This window comes from Condylostylus longicornis, unplaced genomic scaffold, assembly GCF_029603195.1.
Source record: "Condylostylus longicornis isolate FDR11 unplaced genomic scaffold, ASM2960319v2 ptg000004l, whole genome shotgun sequence".
Lineage (NCBI taxonomy): Eukaryota > Metazoa > Arthropoda > Insecta > Diptera > Dolichopodidae > Condylostylus > Condylostylus longicornis.
The window spans coordinates 1,660,595-1,673,026 of NW_026577973.1; positions in this window are offsets into that span (position 1 = coordinate 1,660,595).

Consider the following 12,432-nt stretch of genomic DNA (forward strand, 5'->3'; position numbering starts at 1 on the left):
AAAAAAAAAATTTCAATTGAATTTTCAATTTTTCCAAGTTATTTAAAAAAGTGAATGAAAAAATTTTTTTTTTTATTTCACTTGTTGAAAATGAATTATTGTAAAAGTTTTTCTTATATTTTTTATAATATTCTCTTATTTTTCGAACAATAATTTCATGTATTTATTGACATCGTAATATTAGTTGTACAGGAAAAAAGGATACACAAGCCGTATTTTGTCTATATGTATGTGCGGTAAAAGTGATTGTTAGTGGGGAATTAGAAAAGTTTGTATACAAAGTATGATTCCGACATTGGTAGTTTTTTTTAATAGTTCCTTTTTTTAATATTTATATTGGAAGTTGTAATAAAAGTTTTTTATTACATAATATTTATTATTTTTTTATAATATTAGCTATGGCAGATTTTAAATGCTAGAAGACTTAAATGTATTTTAGAAAATAGCCAGCAGCCAGTTCATAATGAAAAAATATAAAAAATTGATTAAAATTAATAAATTTCTAAAAATTCTTAATTTATTTTTGACGTATAGTAATTTTCAATATGAATTAAAAACTCGACGATTTATTCGACGATGTCATTAAAAAAATTTATTTTAATTTTTGTTGATAAGGTTTATTTATCTTTCGTTTATTTTTTATTAAAATTAAGCCGCTACGCAATCGGATGTCAAATCTACTTAATTTATTGTGTTATGTAAAGACTGCCGCCCGAACAACACTTCAAAATTTTTAATACTAAAGTTATTTTACGAATAAATAATGAATGTTATTAATTGTTAATAATTAATTTAATTCACGTTTTTGGTCTTATTCAATTTATAGTAAAAGTGAATTAATATAAAATTCTCATATCGATAGAAGCTTCGTTAACAAATGTTAAATTAGTAATAAATTGTAAACATTTTCTTTTGGGTTTGTTAAATAATGCAAGAATAGAAAAATAGAAAAACAAAAAAAAATCTAATGGGGTCAGTACCTAACCGACGACAATGTGTAATCCCTAGGTTTGTGAAAAATTATGAAATTTAAATGCGTTTTAAACACTTCTTTACAGTAGTAAGGACATTAGTAACCTTTTAGTTAGCATACCTAGAAAAGTGTTAATTTGGCTCTTAGTAGAATTTCGCTTTGCGCTACCCGAATGCCCTGAAAAATTCACCAGTTAGTTTCGATAACAAGTAGAACTTTTCAAAAACTTTTAGAGTCCTGTATACTTTTCAAAAACTTTTATAGATTAATTGTTTTAATACTCCGAATTTAAATATTAAATTTCGTGGAAATTGATTGATTATTTCTCTTTATATACGCAGAAATGTAAAATTGACCCGCAAAAATTTCAAGTTCCCGAAGTCTGATATATCCCAAAAGTTAATCAATCCGTGCTATAGCCAAAATAAACTCACATATAAAATTCCAAACTCGATATGCAAAATTTGTTGTCATCACATGACCTACCCCATTTTATATAATGCGGTCTGTAATTATTGTATGTAAGACATGTTTGATCACATGTTTATCAAACATGTTTCAATTTCATGTATTTACAATCGCTGTAATATTTTAATGCATTAAATTGAGGTATAGAATTTCAATTGACAACTAGTTAAGAAGGTATAAAGAAAAAGTATAAAGAATTAGAGTTTAATTATATTAAAAGTCGTATCGGTGATAAGTTGGAAACAGAAAATTTAGTTGAAATTTTCAAAACTTTCCTAAAATGGACTTTGCGTTAAAAAAAAATGTCGCAGCATAGTTTTAAAGAAAACCCATTACAAAGTCAGTTTTGAATAAAGTTTTTTTTCCTTATTCTGAAGAGCTTGAAACACAAAAAAATTGTTCAAAGTTCGTGCGGAAACCGTAACACCATGCAAATGTTTAAACATTTTATTTGTAATCAAAAAATTTAATTTACTCACTTAAATCTAAACGGCTGTTATTCGTAAACGTTTTCTGTAGAAATAAAAGAATAATTCATAAAATTTCTGCTTTCGTAATAAATATAAATTATAAGGTCTAATTTAAGATACAAGTTAAATATTTTTCAAAAAAATTTGTTTTTTTTTTTCTCAATATTATTCGTATTTTCGTCCTTTTAGGATATTCATGATAATTTTATTTTAAAAATCTCTGAATTTCCTTTTAATGTAAACTTTTTCTTTATTATTTAAAATTACATTTTATTTTTATCTTTGTTGCTTCTTTCTCTTTGCAAGAATTTAATTCAGTTGGACTTCATTTTACTTTGAAGTTTTTAAGATTTATTAACACATTAAAATTCAAAATGTTTTGGATTTTTATTAAAATAAGTAATTTTTGCTAATAAAAAAAAAATGAAAATATTAAAACTTATTTTGTATATTTAAGAAAATTTAGAGTGTTCTTTATAAATATTTTGTAATTTTGTATGTATGTATATACGGCAGCAGTGACCCAATTCAACTTAGTGTACAACTGTAGTGGTTCTTATTTTATAAAAGACACTTGAATTAAGGCTGAGCACAACTTGTTGCATAATTAATTTATTTTATTTAATGGCAAAAATTTTACATTAGTAGTGGTAACTGTATTTTTTTTGTTTTTGAATTTTATTTGAATTTTAATGAGAAAAATATGTTATGTACTTTCAATTTCAAGAATTTTTTTGAACTGCAGACATACAAAGTTATATTAATAAACAATTTTTTCCGTTTCCTTTTTGGAAAGGTGCTAAAAACGTTTAAATTCCAAGAGAAAAAAAAATTTTATTAAAATCATTTGTGTGTCATTTATATATATATATCCTTATTTTCAGACATGAATTTTAATACACTTATAAAAAAATTTAATTATTATTACTAAAAATATTAAAATCAAAGCTCTTCCTTTCTTCTTTTAATTAACTGTTCTCACATTATTTCAAACTTGTTTATATAATTATAAAAAAAAATATGTAAGTATGTAGGTATATAATAATCATTATAATGATTTCCCATACATATTTAAATTAATGTAATATTCGTACGTAAATTATGCAAGAAAAAACAAAACCGAAATTAAAAAACAACTTGAAAAACAAAAGGAAAATAAGAAAATCCGGAGATTAAATTTTAGTACCTTTCTTTTTTCACTCTATGGAACTGAGACTAAGGTGTATTAAAAAAGGAAATATTAAAGAGAAAGTCAACTTATTTTTCTTCCTTTTTCTTTTTTCTTTTGTCTCATTTTCATAACCATAAAAAAAATATTTAATATTATATACTTACATACATACTGATATATAAGACGTACACATATTAATGTAATGTCCATGAAATAAACATGTGCAAGAAAAAAAGAAATTCAACTTACCTTTTAAAGATTCTACAACAAAAACAAAAAACAAAAATATTGTGAAAAACTTTTTTCTTTTCCATTATTCTCATAAATTTTTGTGATTAGAAGAACCATTTTCCGAAAAGTACTTTGTTATCCGAAAAATAATATAATTGGAACATAAACCATAAGAGATTTTCTTACATAAGATTCAATGTGTTTTAGACCGTATACGAGTACTATATAGATTGTAGTATGTGATCAAATTCTTGGAAATATTTGTTATGGGCATATAAACCTAATATGAAATTAGTGTAAATTATGGTTAAGAAAGAAAGAAAGAGAAAGTAATATATTTTCATTTTCCATACCAGATCATATTTCTTACAAATAAGTGAATATTCGAAAATTATGAACACATTAATTTTATATAAAAAATTGTTATATACAGTGAAACTTGGATATAAAACAGATATTTAAAGGGAAGAGGAGTGCAACCTTCTCTGCGTCATTTGAATTTTTTAAATAATATGCAATAATTTTATTCTTTAATTTATAACATTTCCTATATACATTCAAAAGATAACGTTTTTAAGTAGTACCTATATATCTGATTTTTCTATCAAAAATTTTATTGCTTTTTGTGTTTTACCAATTGTGAATGCAGATTAATGCAATGTACGCTATCTCATATTAATTCAAAAAACTAAAATCGAAAAAAGTGAGAATTTCATGTAAGTGGAACACAAATTGTAATTTCTTGAAATCAATTTCATCCAGATTCAACTGTCTAAATGTTATGGAAATTTATGCTTGATAATATTTTGTTAATTAATTTAAACAATATAGTCTTTCTTTACCTTTATCCATGCGTTAAATTATTATCTCAAATTTTATTATTAAATTTTTGGTTTAGATTTCAGTAACAAGAAAATTTTCCTAATAATATTCACATGTAATAATTTACATTCATTTTAACGCATGCAGAAGACCTATATAGCATATATTTCAATTAAAATAAGTTGAAAAGTTAATTTTTGATATAAATAACCTCAATACTGTACTACTAAATTAGTATATGAACTAACCTTTTAACCACACGATTTATTTTATGAAAATATATTTAGAATTAAGTTATTAGAAGTTTAAACAAAAGTGCATCTATAAGTATAGAGTAAAGTTTATTGAGTTTTTTTAATTTGTGAATAATCAAAAAAATATTTATAACAAAAAGTTTTATTATTGAAATTCTGTCGTTATTTGAGAATTATTAAATATTTAGGGAAATTCTCATATTACACTTCATACCCGCATTCAATTTATAAAAAATTACTGTTGCACACATCAAAAATTTTCGAAATACTATTTTTAAATTAAAAGTTTAACTAAAACGTTTGCAATATCAAAAAATTCTTGTATTTTGTAATTCTTGTCTGTGTTTAAAGCGGATGGTTTATTTTTAAAATGACCGAAGTCTATTTCAAATAAAAGTGAAGTAATACACCGTTTGGTTTTAAAGTAACTAGTTATTTAATTAACTAGTTATTTGCATTATATTGTATATTTTATTTTCCAATCCAATTAACTATGTAAGTTTCAGTTGCAACTATATCATATTGCTTTGAAAATAAAAGGACTTCCAAATTGGAAAATGAACCTAAGTTATTTTCAAAATAAATCATCTTTAATATACTCTAAATAATGACCGTGATTTAAATAAATTATTTTTATAATATCACGGAATATTTTCGTAAAATCAAAATCAAATTCGGTCAAAATAAAATTGGAAAAATAATATTGTTACTTTACGGGTAGGAAGTGATATAACAATTCACATATTTAATTTATTAATTTAATCTCAATTAATTTATTAATCTCAATTAATTTTTTGTTATTATAAAATTGTCAACATATTGTAGAATTAATCTTAAAAATTGTATACTTAATATTTGTTGAAATCAATTGTGAACGTTTTAAAACGTTAATTTTATTTCAATTAACGTTAATTTCTATAAAATTATTTCAAAATATTCTGTGAAAAATATTGGAAAACTTACTTTTGGAATTCGTTTTGTAAACTCACACTTCAATTCTTCTTGCCTTTCTAATTTTGTTTGTAAGCATCTAAAAATAAATTCAATTCTGCGATTTGAAAGGGTAATTTTTTTTTTTTTAATATTTTAAAAAATACAATGACCATTGAAAAGACTACCTCTGTCTGTCAAAATGCCAACAATTCTATTCAAAAACGAGCGTAAAATAACTGACCTCTTATGATATGACGGTTTTGTTAGCAATTCAGTAAAATTTATCATTGAATTTCATTAAATTTTATTCATATGTTTCCTTTATCATTTTTAGTTGATTTTCATACAAAACTAAATTTGAAATTGAGGACAATGGAAATAAAAAATAAAAGTAATTCACCATTATTTTGTGGGCGGCGAGATTTTCTTTTCTCCCTATTAAAAATATTCGATTTTATTTTCATTTTTGTTTTTTGTATACGCTAACATACGTTAAAATTTTTAATGTACGTCTTACATATTTTTCAATTTTTTATAGTGTTGGTGTTATCCGATTGTATTCTCAAACCTTACTAAGCCCTTATTTTTGTTTAATTGTTATTAAAAGAGACGTATAACAGTAAAATTATTTATTTTATTAAGCCATTCATAAAATGAAAAAGAAAGAAGGAAAATTATAAGTAAGAAAAAATGTGAAGAAAAAAAGGTGAGAAAGAAGAGTGTGAGAGTGTGTGTGACTGTGAATACTGAAAAAAAAAGTAGTAAAATGCTAACACCAAAGACACTTTTTGTTTTTTTTTTTGCAATTATAAAAAAAAGTTATGGAAAATGAATAAATTTCGACATAAAATCAATATTTTCCCTTTATTCTCCTATAAAATATTCTTATAGATATAATAAGGATTTTTTATAGAAGCATATACTTATATTTTTCTTTAATTTTAATAAAAATGTAAACATATATATATACATATATACGTATACAATTCAAACACTTATAAAGCAAAATAAAAAAGTGAGAAAACGTAAAAAACATGAGGATGAACATAACGAATGGTTTATGTTTTAATGTCTACTGAAAAGAGAATAAAATGTATTAATCATATATACAAAAGTATAAGTGTATATGTAAAAGTTTATCTGTGTATTAAATATTTATGTTAAATGACTGTTTTCATTATATAAAATAATATTTTTGTCACTTTATACGTACTTTTATATTCACTTGCTATAATAAACAAGAAATTTTATTCCTGTTGCTATAGTTCTACATAAGTATATAAATTGAAGGGCTCTTTTATCCTAAAATATATATATGTGTATGTTTGTATTATTGTATATGAGATAAAACGCGATAAAAGGACTGTAATTTTTTTTCTCGAAATATTTTTTAAAATAACTTTTTATTACTAGAAGCCAGCCAGCCTGTTGATATCAAAAAACAAAAAATTGCTATTTGTTTAGTGTTGAATAAAAGGTTTGCAAATTGCTGCATATTTTTAGGCGAATGGCTTTTTTTCTGGTTCTGCATTTTTTTATTATTCCGGAATTTAAGTAATTAAACATTACAAATATTTATTCACAATGCGCTCCTATTAAAAATTTATAAGTTTTTTATAAAATAATTTCGTTATTAGTTTATATTGTGGACCGTACAAATTTTAATTTTTGGTTGATCTAATAAAGAGATTACTACTCGGTAAATCTGAAATTTTACAAGTTTGATAAGTTTTTTGCTATTTAAAAAATTTTTCTGCCCATCTTTTTATAACATTTTCTTATACGGTGCATTGAAATTAAAGAGATATATCGGAGCAAATTAGTTTTAAAATGAAAAACGTAATATTTTGCTGACATATTGTCTTAATAATTGACAATTATGCAATCGATTTTGCAATCTTTCTATTCAATCAAGTTGGCAATCCGTGAATAATTTTCGTTACTTAACATTAAAGTAAATATGAAATTTATGTTTTTTTTTCTTTTCCAATGTTATTTTTATGTTTTTATTTTATTTTTTTAAGCATAATTTTGGGACCTCTTGTATTTTATATTCTCGTAAATTGCATTATTGTATAAAAAGTGGTTAAAATTTGCACTTTTACCAACTGGATTAAACTTTAATTTACTGGCTTATAATAATATATTATATATATTATGTTATTATATTTTTAACATCATATATAATGTAATAAAAGTTTGGATTTTAGGTCTTCTATTAACTATTATACGAGTATTAGAGTATATAAGAGTTTTATGTTAGATAAATTATTTATATACAGATAAGATATTTTTTCATTTGTTTATTAAATAAATTCTGGTATATTTGATAAAATAAAGAGGAATAATTCATTTATAAATCTCTATAAAACGTATAATTGTTCAATAAATAATAAAACGTGGATTCAAAAATGATATTTTTATGTAGAAGGCGCGTTCAACATGAGTAATAAAAATGTATTAGAATGGAGAATTAGAAAATTAAAAATTGAAAGTGAATTTATGTGAAAATATTAATAAAGAGATTTTTAAATATAAATTGCAAATTTTTTAATTGTTGTAAAATTTTCAATCATTTTAATTCGATAGAAAAAAATCTATGGTTTTTGTTTGAATCGTTGAAATGATTTTAAAAACAAATTGAGTTTTTTGGAGTTTTCATAATTTCAAATTGTCGTCAAACTATGAGTTTAGTCAACCATAATTCATTTATAAAGCAGTGGTTTCCAACCAAAATTTAATAATTTCATTAAGAAGAAAATAATTTTGAAAAAAACATTTTTCGATCGTCTTTTTGTTCAATTAATTGTTATATGATTGTAGAAAAGAAAGTAGATTGTATCAAAGGTTCGTAATTTAACTTTAACTACACTTTAACTTTTTATTTTCATGATTTCTCTTAAAAACTTCCAGCTTAAAAATCTGAACTTATCTCATTTGCTTGCTTATTACCAGAACTTTAAAGCCAATAGGAAATTTCTTGCATTTAAAGCCAACATAAATTTCTTGCATTGCTGTTTTCACCAAATAAAGAACCTTATGATTATAATAATCCTCAGCCTCAAAATGAGAAACGATCCCTTGCTTTGAGGATATTCACGAAAATTATTTATGTTACCGTTTTCTTTAAACATTCAGTGGTAATAAAATTAAGTACATAATTTTATTTGTCCACAAGCTTTTTACATACATACTTTAACTATTGCATAATTGTAGGAGAATCCTGAAGGACACATTGATTCATGAATCTGATTTAATTTAGATGTTTGAAAAAATATATTTGTTGTACTCGTATAAAATTTATAATATTTACCCAAATAAATAATATGGAAATAAAAATGGTTTCTTTAAAAGCAATAAAAATTATTTTTCAAAATTTATTGATATTAAAAATTTAATTCTTTGCTGTTGTTTCTCTTGGTGTCTTTTTTTATTTTCTTTTCGAAACAAAAATGAAATGAAATTCAATTAGGAATTTTTAAAGGTTACGAACTTTTGTACACGTTATTGCTTTCTTCTTGGAAAATAAAATATGTTTTTTTTTTTCATTTATTTTGTGTTCTCATATTTGGAAAATTTAAAAAAATAACTTTTTAATTTCTTATTTGTACATGTTTCATGCATATTTTATTTTCTTTTACGCGAAGAAAATACCAAAAAAAAAAAAAAAATCGAAGAAGAAATAAAAACCAAACCGAAATTCTAAATTGAAATTATTTGAGTGGAATGACTAAACAGAAAGAAAATTTTATGAAGAAAATAAGGACTTTTTTCTTTTTGTATATTTTTCATTCAAACAAAACAATAAATAACTACGGTTAACATAAAAAATACAATTGTTAAGGGAATTTTTAAGTCGTTACACTATAGCTATAAATTGTCCTTTTTTCATTTGGTATAGCCTATAAGAATCTATAAAGTATATTTTCCATTTATTCTCTTGTTATTTGGTTATTTGGGAAAATAAATTTATTGAATTTCAAAGAGCTGATTCACTTGTTTCAATTATATTGTGTTAGTTTACGTAAGAGCTTGCTAAAGGCGTTTTAATTAGAAGTTTATTGGACCTATGTGTTTACTTTTAATTTTTTCAATAAAATAAAATTTCAATGGAAATATACCATGTTTTATATAATTGAAAATTTTAAATACAAATAAATTTGGTAATATGTTCTATTTGATGTTTTCTTAAGTTATGTAATTTATATAACTACTCCCTAAAGGTCCATGTATAAAATTTTTAAGAAATTTTTTTTCAAATTTTGCAAAAATATTATAAATTTTAAATACTTAATATAATTCAAGTTATCGAACAGTGATAATTATTTGCAAAATTATTAGCTGGATTTGTACCAAATAAATTATAAAAAACAGTATTTTTTAATTACACACAAATTTTCTATTTTGCATACTTTTAGGGGTAATTTTTTTTTTTTTACGATTTGTATGAGCCTGATTCAAATACATATAAAATATAATATTTAGGCATAAAATTAAGATAAATTTAATTATTTATTCGTTAATCACATAAAGTATTTATACATCTTTTATATTTTGTAAATTTTGTTTTTATAATTTTAGTAGTTTATGATTTCCAGTTAAACGAGATTTTACTGAACAAATAAGATCCGCTTAATCTAAATAACTTTTTAAGAACCAATACTGAAAAATGTCTCACAACTTGTTTTAAACACTAATTTATATTAGAATATTTGAATTCAATCCGTGGAATAATTCACGAATTTTAATTTTCAAAATTTTCCTTAAGAACACAAAACATTACATTTGTAATTTTATAAAGTGCAGTTTAAACTTTATAAAACTAGTCCCATTTCATACAATTGAATCCATAAAATATAAAACTAAGTGCAAAATGAGATAAATCGCAAAATTTTAGATGATTAAAGAAAAATGAGAAATCTAGCGTAATATTTGAATTGATTATAAAGATTTAATGCAATTTTTGCTGAAATTTTACAATAATTTAAATTTAAATTTAACATTACTTATTAAAATTTCAAATTTAATTATACATTTTGTATTTTTTTGTTGAACTGCTTGGTTTTTAACTAGAATCTACTTCGTTAGAAGTTAATTTATGTTTAACTAAAAGGCTTACATTTTTGTATATTCAATCAGGATAACTGCTTGGAACGTAGAGTAAGCAATTTCAAAAGAAGTATCTATATAATTTAATGCAAAATATCTTTAATTATTCGAAAAGTACAAAAATATTTAACAAAGTCAAAAGAAAAAAGAGCCATAACGATTTTAGAATATTTTTTCTAATGATTATTTCGCTCCAATCAAAATTAACTTTTAAACTTTTTCTTAAAAATTTCGTCTGAAATTAAATTTAATGTTCTTTTTTTTTCGCAGCCCATTTTGAAAATAAAAAGGATATTTTATTTTCTGCTACCTTTAATCGCATTTAGCATAAGGGTTGTGTACACTTAAAGATGAATATACATATAGATGTATGTGCCTTGAGGAGGGTATTATAAAAGGCGTTCACTTTTCTCTACTTTAAAATAAATTGTTTATTTTTGAGAATATTTTTGATTTTTTTAATTTCTTTCCAAAAAGTCTAATAAAACGTGATAACGGCTTTTTTCTTTAATTTTTCTTCGGAAACCTTTTCTTTTCATAAAAATAAAAAATCTTAAATATATAATATATATTATGTAAATTTACTTTCATACCTGTACGGCTATATCGTCTATGCCTCTAGAGTTTCATGGACCCTTAAACATTTCGTTTACATTAGACGATTTGGAAATTATAAGTAAATATTGTATTCGATTTCGAAATAATGCTGTAGAATGCTTGGAATAAATGTATGATCATTTAGATTATAGTCACTTTAATATGAATTTGTTTTAACACTTCCTCATTTTTGAATCCTCATTTCAAATCTTCTGTAAATGAAAATTTAAATTTCCAAGCTCTAAATTTAAATCTCTTGAGTAATTTTAGTCTATATATTTAATTATCTATTTAGTTTATTTTTAGTATACTCTCCTTATCATGTGTTTATTATGTTATTGTAGCACTAATTTATTTTTACGATAGGCCCGTCACATGTCTGGTAAACTCAATGACACCAGAAACTGATTCATGGTTATCTACAATACTATGTATTAAGCCTATGCTCCTCCCAAGAGCGAAGTAGGATAAAAAAAATGTTTTTAAGATAAAGTTTTTGGAATCAGGTTACTAGTAACAGTGCAATGATTTGTTGACATTTCAAACTTTCACAACCTTCGCTTATAATTTATTATGGAAAGTAAATATTGATATTTTACTAGTTATTTACCAATTTATTAATTCTTGATTTGGCAGGAACCATAACCGTAATAACTGGAAGTGAGGTTGTAAAAGTAAGGTGATTCTATTAGAATATACGAGAAATTCCAGCCCTATTGTATAAAGTTTATAAATTTTTATTTGAAATTAAGATGGAACAAAATGAAATCAGTACGAATGTTAATTAAAATGGTGAAATGTGCCAAGGTTTTTTAAAAGACATTTTTTTTAAATTTATTTGAATATTTTTTTGACTCAATGAAATGTGAAATCTATGCGGTTTTTTGTTTTTACTTAATAGTCAAGCTTCCATTATATTTTTTATACAGTTGTTTCTTTTCCAAATTTCAAAAATGTCAATGTCATATGCGTTGCAAAATGTTTTTTTGCTTCCTGAAGAAGAACAATTTTCATTACGTTGTTTGCAATGCAATGATTTTGGTTTTTAAATTGGAAGAAAAATACAGAAACACTGCAAATTTTCAATGGAAATGTTGGACGGCCAATCCAAAAGGGTCCAGCTGCAAACCACTTTAGCACGCAGATTTTACTCGAAATATTAGAATTAAACGTTTATTTTATTTTTACATAACTATTGCATGACCACCGGATGCAAACAAAATTTTTTATGAAACTAGATCCCCAAAAATAATTTCGAAACAGAAACTTTGTGGTATTGATTAAATTGCAAAAAGTATGGCTGGATACCCCATTCTTTTGCAATTCAATAGATGCCTTAAAAAGGTAAATTTATATTTACAATTATTTTTCGCAAAAATTTTATAAAAAACTTTTGTATTGTGA